The sequence below is a fragment of the Callithrix jacchus genome, chromosome 4, assembly GCF_049354715.1.
Source record: "Callithrix jacchus isolate 240 chromosome 4, calJac240_pri, whole genome shotgun sequence".
Taxonomy (NCBI): domain Eukaryota; kingdom Metazoa; phylum Chordata; class Mammalia; order Primates; family Cebidae; genus Callithrix; species Callithrix jacchus.
In genome coordinates this window covers 172,553,341-172,572,787 of record NC_133505.1, presented here as the reverse complement: position 1 = coordinate 172,572,787, position 19,447 = coordinate 172,553,341, and the positions used below count along the sequence as shown (strand labels likewise).

General features: G+C 45.4%; 1 protein-coding gene and 1 pseudogene across 6 annotated transcripts in view; both read left to right on the top strand.

Moving 5' to 3' along the window:
* The window catches only part of PDE10A (phosphodiesterase 10A), a 684,633-nt gene that overhangs the window by 25,592 nt on the left and 639,594 nt on the right, over positions 1–19,447 (top strand). The gene's annotated exons all lie outside the window — the stretch shown is intronic.
* LOC144582287 (putative transcriptional regulator encoded by LINC00473) overlaps positions 12,952–19,447 on the top strand; it is a 34,481-nt pseudogene continuing 27,985 nt past the window's right edge. Inside the window, exon 1 of the transcript XR_013534713.1 lies at positions 12,952–12,966. The product of XR_013534713.1 is annotated as a putative transcriptional regulator encoded by LINC00473 (transcript). The remainder of the gene's footprint in view (positions 12,967–19,447) is intronic.

Below are 19,447 nucleotides of genomic sequence, written 5' to 3'. Positions count from 1 at the left end.
GAGATGGGGCCCTTCTCAGGACAGGTGTGGCCACCCCCATGCTGCTGCCTTCTGTTGGTCACCTGCCCTCTCTGGGCCCCTTTCTTTATTAGTAAAATAGCTTGTCCACTTTTGAACACATGCTGGGTACTTTCTGAAAAACTCTTACCACAGTCTGCTGGGGGTAGATGTTGTCCTCCCATTTTAGATGAGGAAATTATGATCCAAAGATGTTAAACAACTCTAGGAGGCCACATGGCTGGTAGGAAGCACAGCAGGCATTCCCACCTGGGACTACCTGCCTCACGCTGCTTTAAAAATATCAGCTCATCTCCTGTACAGATGAGGACAGCAGCACCTACAGAGACGGCTGGAGAAGGGTTTTTGAGAACTGTGAAGCATTATTCAGATGTAAGGCAGTAGTAGATAAGACAGATTTATTTCACAGACAGATATTTTGAGTCTCCCTGGATGGGAGATTAAGAACATATTTGCTCTTTTCTTGTGAAAGTGTCCATGTGTGTATGTGACATGTATTAGGGTGTGGGGGGATCTAACACAAATCTTAATTAATGTCTTGAAAAATTTTTATTTCAAAGGGTGGAAAAGGTTGCATTCTTCATTGAACACATTAGTCGTATGTTATTCTGTCTTAACCTATGACAAATTTCCATCCTGGGTCGGTGTCCTCCCTTCGTTGCCCACAAACCACCTTTTACTGCAGGCTGTGTCCAGATAGAGGACTGAATCTTGGCTAAGAAGAAGATTGTGGATTTCCGGAAAGGAGAAGTCACTGGGGGTCTCTGGGTTTTGCTCCGAAGCGTGCATGTCTTCCCTAACAATCTTGGTTTGGTTCTGGGGCTCTGGAAAGCCTGAGACGACATCATACCATACAAACTCGGAAACTTCCACCAAGTCCTAGGCCTCGATTTGGAGGGGCAGTTTGAAGTTCTGCAGGTGACCTGTCACTGTGATGGCAGTTTTCCAAGCTTCCGGAGGGGCCTTGCAAACCAAATGAGGGGTAAGTGGAGGCTTGTTGGTTGTGGAGCCCTTGCTGACATCATGGGTAAAGCATTTTCATCTTGTGGGTAACCAGCAGTATCCCAGCCTCCCCCCATCCATGGCTATGAGGCCATTCACCACCTCGTGGTTAGGAAACGCTCTAAGGCGGGCTTAGTGTTCCCACACGATGGCGTTTCATCCTGGCTCCCTTCTGAAGTAGGACAGGACTGCAGAAAGCATTATCCCATTCTACAGAGAAGAAAGATTAATGACTTGCCTGAAGTCATCCAGCTTGTGATCTCAGCATGAGGACTTGAAGCCATCATGCTATGTGGTGACTTAATATTCGTTCTGGGGCACCGAAATTCAGAGGGTGTAGAGCTTTTAGGTGACAGCTTTTAAAGAGAGAACTAAGCTTTAGGGCTCTCAGCAACTGCATCCACAGCAAGGTCCCCAGCACCTTGCCCCCACCCTCCCTCCACAAGCCTGGCCTTGGACTGGAGATGGACAGGCCGGGATGGGGTCCGTGTCCCCATGCTCCTGGCCCACAGCTGGACATGGCCTGATGCAGCCCAGGTCTTCTGATGCCTTCTGCTGCACTTGCCAGCAATGCTTCTTCTCCTCTTCCTTCTGCCCTGCTCTGGGGGCCGGTGTACAGCTGCCTCCCTCATGCCCTGCCCATCCGTCTTCTCAGTCATGAGGACACTCACTCACATTGTCACTGGTGCTCCACTGTCTTCCCGCCCAGCTCCCAGCGTGAGGATTGGGTCTGTCTGCGCTCTGCCCACAGCTTCTCCACCTCCTCGATGCCTCTGGGCCGTTGGCAATTCTGGCGCCCTCACATCTGCATTTTCTTTCCATTTACTGGCTTGCGTCCCTCGCTGTATAGATCTGCATTAACTGCTGACTTCCTCGCAGAATCTCTGGACTCTGCAACCCTTTCTAGGTGTCCCCTGCCCTCCTCCTTTCAAGACAATGGGCCTGTCTCTGTCCTTGAAGTACTGAAATTTAATGACAACACGTCTAAGTGTAGCCTTCAGATCTTACCATATTTGGAATTCAGTGGGAAGACGTGGAGCCATCTGTGAATGTGCTGTGTTTCATCCTGTCTCTTTCCTCAGCCTGGAGTCCGGTGGATGAGGGTCTGATCCGGCCTCCACGTGCTTCTGCATGTATTCAAGCTTTCCACGTCTGTACCGGGTGTTCTTCGACAACCTCGTGCTGTGTTTAGCAAAATTCCTTTGTGAGAACTATCCTCGCCTTAATCTTTGTATGCTACTCAGCCTTCTCTGCTTTTGTATTTGAAGAATTCTGGTTTTCTCTACAACGGTCTTTATCGATTCTCACCCATTTCACCTGCTCTTGCTCCACAACCTCCTTACTGGCTTTTGAGGTACAGCAGCTCACTTTCTTCCTAGGTGGACTGTGTGGAATTGTGTCAAATCCCCATTTTAATTGTGGGTGGCTGTACCCTGGTCCTCTGTGTGGTGTGTGGTGTCTCTCTTTCATATCAGTGGCTAACCTTTGTGCTGGGTTGGCCCTTGCTGTGGCTGCTGCAGCGAACTGAAGATAAAGCGGGGCAGGGGAGCTGGAGGGAGTGGCCTCTGGGTGTTCCCTTCATTGATTTCAGTGGAACTGGGAGAGTTCAGGGTGTTTGGCACCTGGGCTTTCAAGCTGGCAGCTCTCCAGGCTGGCTTTCCTCGGTCACCGCTCCGCAGGTGAGGTCTCTCTGCCAGGAAGCAGGCACCTGGGAAGCAGGAAGGTGGGAGACAGGGCCCCCTGCAGACCCCACTCGGGAGGTCCCACCAAGCAGAAGAGCCTGGAGGTCAGGCTCAAATCTTCCCCCCCACTGCAGCTTTCATTCCTCCCTTCCTGATACTTTCTCCAAAAACAGAGGGTGTGGTTGGAACGTTATCCAGGGAAGCAATTTTTAAGCTGATTTCCAGAAATATTCCAAAGTTAGCCAGTCTCCTGAAATGAATGCAGGAACTAGGTCATGGCGTATCTCTGATTCAATCCATGTGTAATTGGTATACAATATTCGTCGCAGGGAGGGTAGTGGATAAATGGTTCACTATTTTTTATGGCCAAGCACCACGATTTTTCCTACATATTCACAAAAGCAACAGCGCAAGAAAGAAAAGCCAGGACTCCGCAATGACCTCTCTCCTTTCCTCCCCATTCACCCCCTGCCGCTTGCCTCCTCCGATCCCCACCCCATCCAGCTCAAAGAGGAAATCGCCTCTTGCTGCCAGTGTGGAAACCATTGCCTGGAAATGAGGCGCTGAATTTTTTAGGAATGGCCTCACCTTGGCTTCCACATCCACAGGACACATTGTCAACTTTTCACTCTAATACAGATGTACGATGTGTGCCAGGAACAGCCTGGGGCAGGAGTATTGAGCTTCAAACGCTGCTGTGTTCAGGAGGAAAGCAAGCCCCACTGCCACCCATCCATCACCCCGTCTCACTGCTGGTCCAGTTCTCAGCCTGGTCAGAGGGCCCCTGATGCTGAAGCTGTGTACTTTCTCCTTTTCCTTGAGCTGGCCCTCCAGCGCTGTGGCCTCCAGTTTTCCCAGGGCCACTGGAATATTGAAAGTGATAAGAGAAGCATCAGGAAAACAAAATTCTCCAGACATGGGTTGAGGGACATGACTTTCTTTTCTTTTCTTTTCTTTTTTGGGGGGACAGAGTTTTTGCTCTTTGTTGCCCAGGCTGGAGCGCAATGGCGTGATCTCAGCTCACTGCAACCTCTGCCTCCCAGGTTCAAGCGATTCTCTGACTTTCTTTTGAAATTGCAGGCCAAGTGGTAATTATCCGAACTGCTGGTTTTGTCTTTTCTTTTCCATTCGGGCCATTTTGTACTTTGCTCCTGGGTGCATGCATGTCCAGCCCTCCTGCCTGGTGGGCTCTGCTGTCCTTTGTGGGTGTCCGAGCCCAGGACATTGGAGCTCAGAAGGACCTGCTGGCAGACTGTGGCAGATTGTTCTCGGAGACGCTGGGTCTCTACTCATTAAACCAGTAGATCCAGTGTTTTGTCTCTCTTGCTGCGTGAGGGATCGTCTGTGTGAGTTCTCATTCTGGGAAGGATCAGAAATACATGTCTCAGTAGTTTTCTCTTGGAGTAGAAGCTGAGAAAGACCTTTAAGATCAGACTTGAGATCAAAATCACTGCCAGCTGTTGGGGAACCATCTCCCCTCAGCGCGCTTGCCCTCCAGCCCTGAGCCGTGGGGAACTGAAAGAAGGAGCTGGATTTTCAGCCAGTCTCCGGGGAGGCATGGACCTAATTCAGACTTCCCCGAACACAATTGTTCCAAACTGAGATAGAACAACTCTGTTTTAAAGGTGGTTCTGTTTAGTAGTATTATTCGGGTCTGAACATTGCTGCCCCCTTCCAAATCTTTTAAGCTCTTAGAGGCTGGGGGTTATTTCTTACGCATAGAACGTATTTTGTCTTCACAGTGCCCAAGCACCTTAAGTAATATGGAGGTTAGAGAGCAATGTGGTTGGTATTGCACAAAGTCGTTCCTGTGAAGAACTTAGCGCAGTGTCTGACAGAGGGTGAGTTCAGAACCCGTTAGCTGTAACTATTATTAATCATATATATCTTCTGCTTTGGGATTGCTTTTCTGTATTTTTTTAAGAGCTGTGGCCCAGGCTGGAGTGCAGTTGCACAATCCCAGCTTACTGTCGCCTCCAACTCTTGGGGTCAAGCAACCCTATCATCTCAGCCTCTCAAGTAGGTGGGACTACAGATCCGTGCCACCATGCCTGACTAATGTTTTAATTTTTGTAGACATAGAGTCTCAATATGTTGCCAGGGTGGTCTCAAACTTCTGGTCTCAAGTGTTCCCTCCACCTTGGCCTCCCAAAGTGCTGAGATTATAGGTGTGAGCCCACTGGGCTGGGCCCTGAGCTCTTTGAATAAGTCTGTTAAGTGGTTTTTAGGTAAACGTGTTAGGAAGAATTTCTCACCGCCACCCTCCTATCTGGCAGCCCTCTGAGTTCACTATTTGAGTAGCACAGGTCTCCCGCACCAACAGCCAGGACGTCATTTCTCTGGCTTTGCAAATGCTCCTCCTGTGTGGCAGGGCCAGCGGCTGTGGGGTGTGCTCCTGGCCCACCTCCAGGGCTGATTTTGACTTATCCATCAACACCTAGGGTGACCTCCTCCTTCAAATGCTCTGAAAGGGTGGTGGTGGAATTGTGACCCATGCAGTTAATGGCTCCTTCAGAAGGGTTTTATTCTAAAATACATCATTATTTATTTGCCTATAGCCAAGTCTTAAGATCCCACTTGCCCTCCAATTCTATGACGCAGTTAGGATTCCATACCATGGTAGACACATCTGCTCCTGTGCTCAGTGGACACAGAGAGTCAGAGACAAATCCGCAGGGCGCTGGCTCCTTGTATAAACAGTTACACTTTTAAACTGAGAACCACAGGAAAAGGTAGGCTCTGGTAAATCTTGTCACAAGTTTAACTAAAAAGACTTGAGTATTTCTCACATTTGCTCGAAGAATAACTTTCCTTGCTCACAGAAATTAAAGGAAAACCTGGATCCTGTGGATGAGTATTTTGCAAGGCCACCATGCTGAATGTCTGTATCAACGTGCTTTTCTGATGTGACTTTCATCATTCCTGTTCAGTCTTTAGAGATACTAGTAAATTAAACACAGTAAATTCTTGGAAGAATTAAGCTGTAAGAAACCACAAAACACCAAGTCACCTAATTAGGGTTTGAGAAAGGAGTCAATGGAACGGAGAGAAATTACCACTGGCATGATTCCTTCTCTTGAACTCTTCTAAAAAAAAAATACAAAAAATTAGCTGGGCACGGTGGCGCATGCCTGTAATCCCAGCTATTCGGGAGGCTGAGGCAGGAGAATTGCCTGAACCCAGGAGGCGGAGGTTGCGGTGAGCCGAGATTGCGCCATTGCACTCCAGCCTGGGTAACAAGAGTGAAACTCTGCCTCAAAAAAAAAAAAAGTGGAGAAATAAATCATAGTATTTGGGTTACTTCTCATGCTAAGAGGGTGCCCTGCCCTCCAGACTCCAGCTTTGCATAATGTAGATTAGTCACGAGTTAAGCAGAAACTGCTGAAAATAAGATACTACTATTATGACATGAATTTTGCCAATTCATATAAAACACTGTTTTATTAAAAAAAAAATCTAATAGTATCAGACGTTTTAAAGGTGAAAGTACCCTTGACAATTTTCCGTCTGTCTCCCAGTCTTCTGTTCAGGCAGTTTACAAAATGTGTCCATTTTACAGCTGTGAGAGTAGAGGCATCAGCGTCACCTGCAATGTGCATCTCCTGTGTAGCTTTAGACATTTTTATAGGAATCAAATGTGTATGTTTATGTTTCATGTTCTTTCACCTTGGTAGTTATGCTATGCTTTGAAAAGATAGCTGCAGGCATTGGCAGCTTGTAACTTTCCATTTGTCATAGAATCCTGCTTGCACTAACAGTTAACACGTTACCAGAATGTGGGTTCTTTAAATTCTCTGGTCTTGCATAGTTGTTTTTATCTTGTCGATAATTTCTAAAGTACAAAGAAATAACTTTCGTACTTACATTTAAAAGACTTCAGCATGTGTCCCATATGAAGACTTTCTAACGTGGATTAGTGTCTGGCTTTGTGCGTTTCCTTCATTGAAATCGTGGGTGTTGTAAGAAGATCACAGGTAGTGGGGACAGCGGAATGGAAACAGGTGGATGGTGGAGGTAGATGCTAAGCTCCCGTGTCGGGCTTTACATCGTGGCTCGACGGGAGGGGACAAAGGTTTGTGAGCAAGTAAGGGATCAGTCACTTTCACATTTCAGGAAGGCTTGTCTGGAAATTGTGGGAGAAACACTGAATACGGGGAGACTGTAGAGGAGACAGTTTGAAAGTTATTGCAAAGATCCGAGTGAGAGATAATGAGGCTTACATCGAAGCACTGGAGTGGAAAATAAAAGAGAAATGCCATTAAAATGAACTTTGCCTCCTCTTTCCTCCCTGTGCCTCCAACCCTACACTCAGAGCCTAACTCTGACCTTCAGGCGACCGGGCGAACACGGGGCTTTTAGCCCCAAGGTGAGTGCGAGGCCTCTCGGGCTCCCTCCTGCGCATGTGGAGCAGTGGCGGTGTGGAGGCCTTGATGGCATCTAAGGAGCTGTCACAGAAACGGCAACCGGTCTCAGAGTCCTTAGTGACCGGGTCCCACCCTGGGCAGTGAGGAGATCGTTATGAGTTGTAAGGCAGGCTGGAGTGGGCCAGGCTGGAGCTACGTTGAGTCTGTTGAATTTTTTGCTTATTGCTGTTCCTTTTCTGCAATAACAAAGCCTGTTGCTTTAGCTAATCCATCAACCCTTCTTCATGACTTTCTCCCATGCTTGTCTCTGCTCATGATCTTTGAAGAAAGAAATCCTGGCCTTTCCAGCCTCCCCTACACATGGAAGAGGCCATGGAGTGAACTAGAAAGCCTAGGCTGTGTGGAAGTTTCCAGAAAGCTGCTTGGCCTGCCTGCTGCTGTACCTGCCTTGCAACTGAGACACAGCCGGGATGAAGCTGGAGTCGGCATGGTTGGCGGAGAGGGAGGACGGGGTGACCCTGTGTCTTGGATGGCAATGCGCACAGCTGCCTCTGTCCCCCCTTGTTAATCTTAGCAAAACAAACCCTAACCCTGTCTTCGGCTCTGTCAGTTGGGTTTAGCGTTCCTAACTGATGGACTTTAGGAAGCTGAGGGCTGCCTACCAGTAGGGAGATGTTAAACTCTGAATGTCTGGAACCAACCGCGTGCCCACGTGAGTGTGTGTGATCTTTCAAACATGCACCAGTCACTGGCGGCCACCACATTATGTTTGGGTCTGACAACCTAATCTTAGCAATATCAGTATGTCACAAGAGTGGTAATGTCAGAAGCAAAAAATTGTTAAAAATTTCTTTCCATATAAAAATTTGCAAAATAATGTTTATAGCAGCTTTATTTATAATTACCCCAAACTGAAAACAACCAGATGACCTTGGATAGGTGAATGGATAAACAAACTTTGGTCATTCCGCACAGTGGAATATTAACCAGCATTACAAAGATATGAGCCGTCGTCAGGAAAAGACGGGAAGGGACCCCAAATGCACATGACTTAGTGAAAGAAGCAGTCTGAAAAGGCCGTGATTCCAGCTGGTCAGGCAGCTGCGCTTTCCATCCCCAGGCAGAGCTCTCTCTGCCCAGGCGGAGAGTTGAAGGGGTGTGGTTTCCTGCCTCTCCCAGATTTCTTAGTCTTTTCCCATTTCTTAAAAGAAGAAAAGTAAATGTTGAAATTTGCATTTCAGGAGCCATATTGAAGAATCAACACTAATAGAGTCTGCACGCTTTAGACCTGAGGCTGCAAGTGTGTGTGTGTGTGTGTGTGTGTGTGTGTGTGTAAAACTAAGAACGGTGTCATTTCCTGGTGTTTTTCCCACGGACCGTAATACAACATAAATTCCTGTTGCTGTTTCCACTCGTTACCAGCGTTCCAACACCTGATACTGGCAAAATCTAGCCAAGATAACATGTAATGTAAGCATGGTTTCCTTAGAGTTATGCTCTGTGAGAGATGTGGGCTCTACTGAAGTTGGGGAGTGAGGGTAGGCACAGGTGAAGGAACTGAACCCCTGGTGCGGTTTCTGGCAGAGGAGGTGAGGGCTGCTGGTGGCTGCCTGTCCGCTTGCCGGCTGAGAAGCGTTCTGGAGCCAGAATGCTAGCATTGAATCCCAGCTGGGCACATATTAGATGCACAGCCCGGGAAAGTCATTTACTGTCTCTGTGCCTCGTTACTTCACTTGAGGACTTGAGGAGAATAACAGCACCTATTTCAGCAGGCTATTGCGAGAAGGAGACGCATGTATTGGAAAGTACTTACCTCTCCTGGCATAGTAAATTCTTGATAAATGTCAACTATTTATTACACATGATTAGGGCAAGTGTATGGTAAATGCCAGCTGAAGAGTTTTGGCTAGGTTTTAGCTAGAACAGTGCCGGGCCCTTTGTAGGGCCCCCGTAAAAGCTTGTTGAATGAATAAATGGAGGAAGGACCATGTATTGAACGAGCCAGGTCACCACTTGCATGGAGAAGACGTGCAGCACCTGGGTTTGGAGAATTGAGGGCGGTGGGAGACAAGACTAGAAAATTAAACTAGAAGAAATGGCAGGCAGAGGACAGTGCTGGAGATCAGGGAGAGACTCTTTTAATGGGGGACTCAGTGTTAGGAGACCGAGTGAGAAAGGCGGGTTGGATGAGAGAAGACGACCTTGCACACGAGGATCCCGTTGGAAGCTGACCCTGCGCAGTGAGTGGTGAGGAGATGCTGGACGTAGCTCCGCCTCAGGACCAGTGCGGGGTGGGGGGTGGGGGCAAGGGGGTGGCAATTGACTGTTGGAAGGGAAATCAACCAAGGACCTGTGGCAATTCAGCTGAAGGATGCCGGACATGGAAAGGAGGGCCGTTAGCCAATAGACCAGAAAACACCCCAGGATGGGATCTCAGGTTAGGCAAAACAAAGCTTGACAGAGCAGATCAACCTGGATGGAAGTTCTGAGGCTCAGCGTGAACAGAAGCATGCACAGGTAACCCTCAGCAAGAAGACCGCAACAGTGTCGGAGATGTTTAATATACTCGCGCATGAGCATGTGTGTTGACTGCGATCTAACTTGTCACTTCACAGAACTGGCCAATCTACTGTGACTTTGTATCAGTTCAGAGGTAGTTTTGCAGATCCTCCCCAGTTGACATAGCTAGACTGTGGCTGATTTCAACCACAAGGAAGACCTCCGCGGCCTTTGCCAATCCCACAAACTGACTTCTAGAGCTTAAAGATGCCATAAATTGATATGATACATAAGAACCAAGATAACCCACATTTTTATCATTCCAAACCGCGTAGCAGAGAATAATGTCCGAAAAAATCAGGAACTTTCCAAAGAGGACACATATTCTTTACTAAATCAGGGTGAGAGATCAGATCTCCCGAGTTGTACCCCAGTTTTACATTAGTTTGTTGACTTTTCACATGACCTTTGTTTATGTGTAGCCCGGTTCATGTCCGGGGATTCAGCCAGCTCAGGACACACACATCCCCCAAGCACGTCTCTCCTTTTTTAGTGCTTTAGACTTCCAAGGCTCAGCCAAAGCTGCTGTAAGTTAAACTGCTCCTCCTAATCCCTGGGTACCTACTCCTGGCTGGCTGCTGTCCTCCTGACTAGAAGGCTGCCTCCTGCATCTGAGTGGATCTGGTCTGCACAGATATTGGAAGTGTTCCATGAATGGCCACCTGCAGAAAGCACTCTGTGTGCAAGAGAAGAAGGTTCGAAGGAGAGAGCTGGTGGGAGCAAAGCCTTTTGCGCTGGAGCTCTCGCCCGGTGTCCTTCCTAGGGAACAGGTGTATCACTCTCACACCTTACGTGGGGTTCCACAGAAGCAAGCTCATCAATCATTCTTTTGATAGGAATCAGAAGCTCTCAGTGTGCAAATAGAAAATGCTGGATGCTGCTCTAGACCATGTTACTGTGAGTGAATTGTGTTGGATAAAAAACTTATAGCTGTCAAGCCATAAAAGCCTGTTAGAACATTGAACAAAAGCATACTTTTGTGTATGCTGGAAGGATACAGAGTGTGGTGTTTTTGGACTTTCCCATTCAGGTCACAGGATACATTCCATTTTATAATAGACATTAAAATACGTAAAAGAAATAGGCGGTATTTTCAAAAAATCTGACTTCATCTTCTAAGGAAGAAAACCTAACAATGATAAGGCAGCCAGTTTAATCAGGACAAAGGAAAAGCAAGAGCCTGGACTAAACACGTGCAAACTCGCAACTATTTCTACAAGACGCCTCTTGCGTCAGAATTCTTGTCCCTCCTCATGTTTTAGATCTTACTATAATTACACAAAATTTGAGTTTTTGATTTTCTCATTTTTTTCCTTATGTCATTTTACTTCCGGTCAACAACAGAAGTAGCCGGAACGGCGTTGAACTCAAGAGACAACCTAAGATGATCACTTCATTCATCTTTGGATGAGTTATTTTTTCACCTTCTGACGAATTTCTGGACACTGATGAGAAAACATGGAAAAGCACTTTTTATGTACTATGCCTCCTAAATGTTTTTGAGACACCTCCTGATGCCACCTGTAGCTCATATGAATGCATGCCATGTTTATGATAGAAATAGACTTCTAAGGAGATCTCCTATGTGTTTAATTTCGAGTTGTTCTTCGTGTGGGAGATGATCAGCGGGATACCGCACTTCATAAGGTCTGCGGTGGTCTCCCCGGTCATCATCCGACGTGGTGCACCAGCATGTTTTGCTCTTGGAGCCGTGCCACTGACCCCTTACAGGGCATCTGCCACGGGCACCTCCTCCAGCCGGTGCACCGCGACTCAAGAGATCTGAAGAACCAGGGAATAGTTGTAATAACAAGTATCGTGAATTGCATCGTACCGTGTGCTAGGTGGGTTTAAGAGATAACTCATCTCAAATGGGTGAGTGCTACTGATACGGCTTATTTATGATGTTTAACTGATTTCATCTTGCCACGGAGTCTATATTCCCACTGATGGTGGAAGCAAAAATAACATTTTTCTTAAAGGCAACAATCTTTTCTGGATTGAAACTATCTCTTTTTGAAAAATTGAATTTCCGAATCCATCAACTCAAAACTCAGATTATTTACTAGGGCCATTTCCTCTTTGCTCCTTCTTTCAAAGTAAGTGTCTGGTGGCAAGACAGACGTGATGGCTTCCTGGAGTCGGGAGCAGGGACCACACGTCATCGAGGCTGTCATACTTTGTTGCATCTACTTGACTTCATTTAGTGGCCTAGCTGCTCTCACCTAGACTCTGGGCCAAGGCCTCAGTCCTCCCTGCACCCACTGCTGTGAGGCCAGCTTAGTCACGCCCCGGGGCATGGCCAAGGTGGAAGTCCCCTCTGCAGCTGGCTTTGTCCCCGCTTGGCATTCATGTAAGATTCAAGCAAGTCCCCCACCTGGCCCCTGGCTTAGACTGTTCACCCACAGCAATCTTGGCTCTGAGGTCACCTTATGTCTCACCTTGATGGTCCCTTGGTGGCCTTGGCTCTCAGCCATCCTCCTCAGCAGGTGCACTCGGGAACTTCCATTGCCTGAAACATGGGAGGGCATTCTGCCTGAAGCCACACTGTCCTTTCTCCTTTTACGTAGATCGTCACCTTGGTGCAGAGCACTCCATAAGGCCTCCTCCCAGAGCCTTCCCGTTAGGAAGCAGGTGCAAGCTCCTCTGCTCTCTGACTCAATTCTGCCTCCATCCCAGCTACACCCACCACTGACAGGTGGAACCCCCTCCCCAGGAAGGGAGAACCAAAACCCCTTCTCCTGGCGGGGTACTTCTCTCGTTCTTCATTGATAGAGCCTTATACTTTCTTCTCCTGATGCTGGGAACCTTTCCTACCCATCCTGAGGTCTCTCCACCTGCACTTGATAATAAAACTGTTGGTGCGGGTCTCAAGGTCTTATTTTGGTTTTTATTAAGTAGAAGATGCTTTTGCAATTTAGATATCTCTTGTCTATTAACACACACACACACACTATATATGTGTGTGTGTATATATATATGCTGCATATATATATATACACACACACATACTTATGTGTGTATATATATGTTGAAACTCGAGATAACTAAAGATGATAACTTTATTCATCTTTGGATGAGTTATTTTGAGTTTTATACACACACACACACACACACACACACACACACACACACACACAGTTCTTTGCATCAGAGAAGTCCATTGTCAAGATTCAGTCAAATTCTGATTTGGCAAAGTTTTCTCCTGTTCCCTATAATTTACATATAGTATTCTGAAAATAAAGTAGAAACTCATGCCTTTCCAGTCTGTTTGATAGGACATTACCTAATGCTACCCTTTCAGAAGGCCATACTTAATTGGTGAGATGGATGATTCTGGGGTAAGTGGTGTCTTGCTGTGTCAGGAAGCTATCAAAAACTAATACAATTGTGTGAAGAGAAGCCCCTTCCCTTTGGCCAAAAGTATGACAATTTCAACATCAAAAATAGTAGTGATTATAGCATATTAATGCACATCGAATGAATGAAAATACATGAGTCCATAATGAAACTCACAAAGCAAAATCTAGGGAAATACTTTTATACCACAACTTGAGATGGCTACTAAGTCAACCCATTACATTAAAAATTTGACACTAAAGGACAATCATGAGTTACCTTCTCTTTCCAATATGAACTGCATTTGGGATAATGCAATAGCAGAGTTGATGAGAGAAAGCTCTATTTTAAAAGAACAAAAAAGGTCATCAATAATATAGAATAAATGGTAGAATTAGGAAATCAACACTAGATGCATAGTTAATGCAGATCTGGACATTGTTGTAAAGGAGGAAAAGTAGCTGTACAATGGAAGAATCATATGTTCAAGATCTTAACCCACTGTCAACATTAGCATCAGCAATGGTGGGTCAACCGGCTTTGTGCACACAGCGTCACTTAAGATGTAGTCTAATCCCACATGTCTAATTTGAATTTATCAAACCTTTAGATCTGACTTTCAGCTTACAGGAAATATGGGAGATAGAGGATGAAACAAAATGACTCCACAAGAAAATACCCAGACACGCCCAGACAATGAAGTATAGTCTTTGTCAATAACCGCATGTCAATGTGGCAGATTAGAAGCAACCTAAAAAAGGCTACAAGGTACAATGAATGGCCCTTGACTGGGTCCCGAATACTTACGCCAGCTAAAGAGACTGGAGCAACTGAGTAAATTTGAACATGGACTAGGTATTAGATAAGATGAAGATTCATTGAAATGGGAACCTGGAGCTTATTAACTGAAAAAAAAGTGGTTATAAAATTATGTGTAAAAGGTAATTTTATTTTAGGTGTGCGTGTGTATATAGAGAGTAAATATATGAATTATATTCAATAATGTGTTTACTGTGTGAATTTCTGGATTGTAGAGACATGGTATTTTAATGATTAAATTTCTGCTCATGTGAGGATCACAGTAAGGCCTGAAGGATATATTTATTAGCTTTTAAATAGCCTTTAAATAAAACAGGTAGTTTTATATATTTATCATGTGCAATGTGATGTTTTGAAATATGTATACATTGTAGAATGGTTAAATCAAGCTAATTAACATATGCATATCCTTACAGAGTTGTCATTTTGTGGTGAGAACACTTAAAATCTACTCTCTTAGCATTTTAAAGAAGACAGTATATTCTTATTAACTGTAATCACCATGTTTTACAAGAGCTCTCTTTAGCTTATTCCTCCTGTCTAATCGGATCTTCCTAACCTATGACCAACGTAGGGGAGAGGCTGTGTGACACTGGTGTAGGCAATGATTTTGTTGTTGTTGTTGTTATGACCCCAAAAGCACAGGCAACAGAAGCAAAAACAATAAACGGGATTACATCAGACTAAACAGCATCCACACAGCAAAGGAAACAGTCAACTACACGGTATCTTTAAATGTGATAGCACATTATGGCGGCACAGCATTTTCACAGTTGCTAGAATGCAGTCACACACATTTCCCCACTTGGTTTAACTGTTTCTCTATGAAGTAGACAGAGCGACCATTATTGAACCTGTGTGTCATATGTATACAGAGAACTAGATGGCTTAGCGACTCTATTAGTTATCCATTGCTCCGTAGCAAATGTCTTAGTCTAGTCAGGCTGCTATAGTCAAACACTATAAACAAAAAAAATCAATTTCTCACAGTCCTGGAGGCTGGGAAGTCCAAGATCAAAGTGCTGGCCGGTCCTCTTCCTGGTTTGTAGATGGCACCTCCCCACTGTGTTTTCATGTGATGGAATGGGCAAACAAACTCAATGGATTTTATTTTATAAGGACACTAATCCCATTCATGAAGGCTACACCCTCATGACCTAATTACCCCCCAAAAGGTCCCACCTCTCAATACTATCACCCTGGAGTTTAGGATTTCAGCATAGAAATTGGAGTGGCGGGGACACAAAGATGTAGGCCATAGCAAGGACTTACCCCTAACTTTACTGACTTAAAAAAAACAAGCATATATTGTTTCTCACAGTTTCTGAGGGTTAGGAAGTCAGGAGTTGCTTAGCTGCGTGGCTGTGTCTCAGGGTCTCTCATGAGATTCCTATCCAGATGCTTGCTGTAGTTATATCACCTCAAGTTTTACTGGGACTGGAGGAACTGCTTCTAAGGTGGCTCATTGCACATGGCTATTGTCAGCAGGCCTGCTTCAGGTGGAGGCTGGCCCTCCTCAAAGCAGGTGGCCCAAGGAGCAAAGAAGCAACCAAGTCATAAGCTGCAGTGTCTTTGGAACCTGGTCTCAAAGTGACACCCTCTCACTTCCGCTTCATTCTGTTGGTCACGCAGACCAGCCCCCTTGTGCAATGTGGAAGGAGTGAACACCAGGAGGTAGGGGTCTGGCGCCAACATGAGTTGGCTCCCACGTTCAAGGTCATTGTCACACTCAGGGTTATGCCAGCTGGCAAAACTAGAAGAAATTGAAGCCCTGTCTTCTGAGCACAGACTGGAAGATTTTCACCTCACTCAGGTTTTTCATTAAAGGACCTTAGCCTCTTTAAATATAGAAGTTTTTTTTTTTTTCAAAATTTTTCTATGCAAAGTGACATATTTACTGCAGCATTTGTGCGACATCACTAAACACAGAGTTGGGAACCCAAACTCTTTCAAGCAAGTGTGTGAGCACAAGTGGGCCCAGCATTCCACGGGCAGTTTATTACTAGTTCATTGTAAGTACATTATAAGTTCTGCTATAATGGACAGAACTTATAATGTAATGTACGTATTTCTACATTAAAAACTGTAGAGCTTATGGGAAAATGGGGTTAGGGACACAACATTCAAAAACTTTATAGTATCAAAAAATAAAAGGTGAGCACACATGGTTATACATGTCAGCTGATTAAGAAATCCATAAACACTACAATAAAGACATCAGTGTGAAAAGATCACTTTGAGGAAGACCTGGAGTTTGCTTGTAGGGGTGAGTACCCCATGCCTGGGGGCCCACCATGCCCACCTCCCTGTCTGCAAGAGGAAGAGAACCAAAGAGTTCCCAAGAGAAAAAGAACAGAAGACTGAAGGAAAAATACAAAGTAGCTGAGATTCAGGAGGAGAAATTAAAGAGAAGGTGATAGGGTTTGGCTGTGTCCCCACCCAAATCTCATCTTGTATTGTAGTTCCTATAATCCCCATGTGTCCTGGGAGGGATTTGGTGGGAGGTAATTGAGTCATGGAGTTGGTTACCCTCATACTGCTCTCCCGATAGTGAGCGAGTTTTCACCAGATCTGATGATCTTAAGAGGGGCTTTTCCCCATTTTTGTTCAGCACTTCTCCTTGCTGCTGCCATGTGAAGAAGGAGGCATTTGCTTCCCCTTTCACCATGACTGTAAGTTTCCTGAGGCCTCCCCGGCCATGCTGAACTGTGAGTCAATTAAATCTATTTCCTTTATCAGTTACCCAGTCTTGGGTATGTCTTTATTAGCAGTGTAAGAACAGACTGATACGGAAGAGAAGACACAGAGCTGTGCAGCCAGGTTGATGGCAGGAAGGGTCGTCGCTGGTGTTGTTTTGAACTGTGGGGAGGAGTGTGTGATGGATAATTTTAGGTGTCATCTTGACTGGGTTAGGTGGTGCCCAGATCACTGGCAAATCACTATTTCTGGATGGGTCTGCAAGGACATTTCCAGAAGAGATTAACATTTGAATCTAAACACTGAGTAAAGAAGAACTTTCCTCACCAACATGGCAGGCATCACTTGACTCACTTAAGTCTCCAATAGAATGAAAGGGTGGAGGAAGGGTGAGTTCACTCTCTTTGTATCATCTCAGACATTCATCTTCTCTGGCCCTGAAACACCAGGTTCTCTACGTTCTCAGACCTTTGGACTCTGTACTTATGCCAGTGGCCTCCCAGGTTCTCAGGCCTTTTACCTCAGACTTAAGATTTTTATACCACTAGCTCTCTGGTTCTCAGGCCTTCGGACTCAGACTGAGTTACAGCATCAGTTCTCCAGTGTGTAGGCAAAACCCTAAAACCCGAGAGAGAGTAGTGATAGCAGGTATTGGTGGGTGTGGCTCCTTGTCCTGATGAAATGCATGTGTGTGAGATTTATCCTTCCTACAACATTTACCTGGCTTCTGAACAACAAAATGCTGCCTGAGCAAACCGACATTGACACGACACTCAAATTGTTCCCTGATTTAACAATCACAGTGGAACAAATCCTCATTTTCAGAAGAAGCGTTATAGCAGAATGGGCTGTAGTTACACCCTGGAAATTGGCAAACACCGTAAATCAGGCCTTTCCTCCTGGAAAGCCTTGTCACAAATACCTACCAGCACACTGCTGAGGTTAAAGCACTCTATGCAGGTTGGTATATAATAGTTCCTAATAAATGGTCAGAATTAGCAGTACTTTTCCCAAGAAGAAGTCCAGTGGGATTTGAATGGAATGAGCTGAAACTGGGAACAGAAAAGGCAAGGGCAGGTGAGTACCGTCCTGAGAGTGGGGGCAGAGTGGTGAGTCCAGGCAGGCACACACGGCAGGGCCCGCTGTCCACAGTGGGTGGCAGCCAGCACAGGTAGGCACACACTGAACACGTCTCCCTCGATGGCCTCCTTCCGTGGGTGCAAAGAGACACTAAAGATGATGTGTCACAAATTATCAACATTCTTAGTAACTATTTTCAAGGCAGAAACAAAACAGGGAATGATAAGCTTCAGGGAGACTATTTTGTGAAGGGGTGTGTGTGTGTACGTGTGTGTGTTTGTATGTACATATATACACACACAATATACACATATGTACACACACAACCTTCACAAATTAAATATGTATATTTAAAAATATATATATTTAAAATATATATAATATATATATATACTCATAAACTGACATCTTTAATCCCCCTTCTACCCCAGCACACATATGGTATACTACAGCGTGGCTGTTGGCAGCCCTAGCTGGAATATTCAATAAATGACGCAGTAGCAGACATTTACTGAACAGGGCTTTTATGAGAAAATCCCAAATATGCTTGCCAATCATGCATGAGGGTGAGTTGTGTCCAGGAGTCACTGCCCCGATGGCCTTGTGAGATGATGGCTATATGGAGAGGAGCCATGACTGAGGCCAGCTGCATCCCAAGTGGCTTCTGCACCTGGAGTGCCCAGGGAATACCTTGGTGCTGGCTGATATTTGGGTCTCCTCTTAAAGAAGGGGTGAAACGGCGGGAGACGGGGGATGGCCCTGAGGGTGAAAGGTGGTGCATTAGGCTATTCTTGCATTGCTATAAAGAGACACTTGAGACTAGGAAATATATACAGAAAAGAGGTTTAATGGACTCACAGTTCTGCATGCCATACGGGAAGCATGGTGTTGGCACCTGTTCAGTTTTTAGGGAGGCCTCAGGAAGCTTACAATCACGGCAAAAAGCACAGGAGGAGAAGGCACATCACATGGTAACACCAGGAGCAAGAGAGAGTGGGGGTGGGAAGTGTTACACAGTTTTAAATGACCAGATCTCCTGAGAACTCTATTTGGAAGACAGCGCTGAGCCATGAGGGACCCACTTCCATGATCCCAACATCCCCACCAGGCCCCACCTCTAACATTGCAGGTTAAAATTCAACATGAGGTTTGGGTGGAGATAAATATCCAAATGATGTCAGGTGGGCCAAGAGGCAGGGAGCATTTTCAAATGACTGGAGTCCGTCTGGTTTAGACAGAGAGTTCTGTCTCTTGAAGACAAGGCCTTAATAGCCACAGAAACAGATTTTTACTGATTTCAGAAAGACCCAAGTCAATTTTTTTTTCCTTCGGATATAGTATTAATGAATTATGAAGAGCTCCCATCTGCTAAGCCTCGTTCTAAGTGTTTTACTGGTATCATCTCATTTAATCCTTTCAACAACACTGTGGGGTGTGTAAATGTTACTATACCCATTTAAACGAGGAAACAGAACCTAGAAGCTTCAGTAATTTGCGTAAGGTCGGAGTATTGCATGTGAGATGTGGGCCCAAATACCGGACAGACTTCAGAGTCTGAGCTCTTAACCGTCTCTCTGTACCGAATAGCACTTCCTAGAAATCCCCTGCTGCGCTCTGTAGCAAGAAATGTTGAAGTGTGCGTGCAGCAGTCCTGAAGTTTATGGTGGGTTATGTTTCTTCTAAAGGCACTATGGAGATGAAATAATTTCAGTTCTACTGGTGTTTTTTATAGAAACATGGTTATTACAGCATAAAAAGTTGGAAAAATTTACCTTTATTTCCAGATTCCATCAGTGCTAAAGGCTGCTGAATTGTGCGTATTATTGGTTCATTTCCCACAACTAATCACATTTCACTTTATTCAAGACGTTTTAAAAATGGGACTGC